This window comes from Oratosquilla oratoria, chromosome 30, assembly GCF_046742065.1.
Source record: "Oratosquilla oratoria isolate Oo_2021 chromosome 30, ASM4674206v1, whole genome shotgun sequence".
Lineage (NCBI taxonomy): Eukaryota > Metazoa > Arthropoda > Malacostraca > Stomatopoda > Squillidae > Oratosquilla > Oratosquilla oratoria.
Window position 1 is genome coordinate 17,131,825 of NC_134806.1, and position 2,500 is coordinate 17,134,324.

Here is a 2,500-nt window from a genome sequence, read left to right on the forward strand (position 1 = left end):
TTTATGCAATGGGGGGACGGAGAGGGGGGGTCGCCGATTTAATGAAGCGGCCTTGCTGTGGATGTGCTGTGTCTTGCGACACTGCTTCTGACCCAGGGCAGTGGACAAGGTGCAGGGATGACCCGTCATTCAGGAGGTGCTAAGATGAGAGGGAGGGTGGAGGGGTGTGGAGTGTATTCAGGGATGGAATGGGTGGGAATGATTTTATGCCTTTTTCTATTTGGCTACCCCCCTTGTAAGGGGGAAAAAGCCTTGGTATATGTATGTATGTATGTTATGTTAGTTATATTATGCTAAATTATTCTATTTGGCTTAGGGAATTATGTTAGGGCAAGTTATGTTAGTTATGTTAGTTATGTTATGCTATATTATTTTAATTATGTTATGTTAGTTATGTTATGCTAAATCATTTTATTTGGTTTAGGGAATTATGTTAGGGCAAGTTATGTTAGTGGACAGGATGCAGGGGTCACCCGTCATCTAGGAGGAGCCAAGATAAGAGGAAGGGAGGAGGGTGGAGGGGAGTGGAGTGTGATAGGGATGGAATGGGTGGGAGTGGTTTTTATGCCTTTGATTTTTGGCTATCTCCCTTGTAAGGGGGAAGTAAGCCTTTGGTATATGTACGAGTATGTATGTATGTATGTATGTATGTATGTATGTATGTATGTATGTATGTATGTATGTATGTATGTATGTATGTATGTATGTATGTATGTATGTATGTATGTATTTATGTATGTATGTATGTATGTATGTATTTATGTATGTATGTATGTATGTATGTATGTATGTATGTATGTATGTATGTATGTATGTACGTATGTATGTATGTATGTACGAGTATGTATGCATGTATGTATGTATGTATGTATGTATGTATGTATGTATGTATGTATGTATGTATATATGTATGTATGTATGTATGTATGTCTGTGTGTATGTATGTATGTATGTATGTATGTATGTATGTATGTATTATGTATGTATGTAACGAGTTATGTATGCAAGGCCTGTATGTATGCTATGTTATGTATTATGTATAATATGTACTGAAATGTAATTAATGTTATGTATGATTATGATATGTATGGTATTAATGTATAGAATGTATAGTATGTATGTATGTATGTATGTATGTATGTATGTATGTATGTATGTATGTATGTATGTATGTATGTATGTATGTATGTATGTATGTATGTTTCTTATTTTGGCTAAGGTCAGATGAATCTATTCATTTTAGAAAAGGTCTTTGCCAGAAGAGCGTCTAGGATCCAAGGAGGGAGGGAAAAAATCCAAGTGAGCATCATGTTAAGGTCAAAGGAATAATAAGCTCTTGAAGTGAATCACAACAAGGTCAGAGAGAGGCAAAAATAAAGTCAAGGGATTGACATCCATAAGGCTAGTGGACCAGACATAAGGTCAAGGAGGATGAAATGGTCAAAGAACGGGGAAATAAGATAAAAGGGAAAACGATAAGGTCGTAAGATGTCAAGAACAAAAATAAGGTCAGAGAGGAGCAAAAAATAAGGTCAAGGAATTGGCACGAATAAGGCTAGTGGAGCAAACATAAGGTCAAACAGGCTGCAAAGGTCAACGAACGGGGGGGGGAGGAAATAAGATAAAAGGTCAAAAGATAAGGTCAAAAAAGGTCAAGAGTAAAGTCCCTACGTTCTACTTTCTCTCTCCCCTTCCCCTCTCCCTTTTGGCTTTCTTTATCTCCATTCCTCTCTTGTCAACATCTTCCCCCTCGCTTCCCCTTCTCTCCTCTCCCCTCTCTCCCCTTCCCTTCCATACCCGTTGGACCTTTCTACTTCTTCTACCTGTCGTCAGGCGATTTTATTCATTTAATGGGCTTCGTTTCTGCAGCAAAGAAGTTAATTTCTCCCTCCTTGGCTTCCTCCTCCTCCCTGTCTCCCACTCCTTCCCTCCCTCCAACTCCTTCGTTTCAACGAGGACTGTCATGTGTAAAATAACATCAGTAAGACCTGGAATAGTACATTAGGAGGCAACCCACAGAGCGTCGTCAAACGTGAAATGGCGTAAGGAAGGGGAAGGGGAAGGGGAAGGGGGAAGGGGAAGGGGAAGGGCGGAGGGGAAGGGGGAAGGGGAAGGGGAAGGGGGAAGGGAAAGGGGGTAGGGGGAAGGGGGAAGGGGAAGGGGGAAGGGGAAGGGGAAAGGGGAAGGGGGAAGGGGAAGGGGAAAGGGGAAGGGGAAGGGGAAGGGGAAAGGGGAAGGGGAAGGGGAAGGGGAAGGGGAAGGGGAAGGGGAAGGGGAAGGGGAAGGGGAAGGGGAAGGGGAAGGGGAAGGGGAAGTGGAAGGGGAAGGGGAAGGGGAAGGGGAAGGGGAAGGGGAAGGGGAAGGGGAAGGGGAAGGGGAAGGGGAAGGGGAAGGGGAGGGGAAGGGTAAAGGGGAAGGGGAAGGGGGAAGGGGAAGGGGGAAGGGGAAGGGGGAAGGGGGAAGGGGAAGGGGAAGAGGAAGGGTAAGGGAAAGGGGAAGG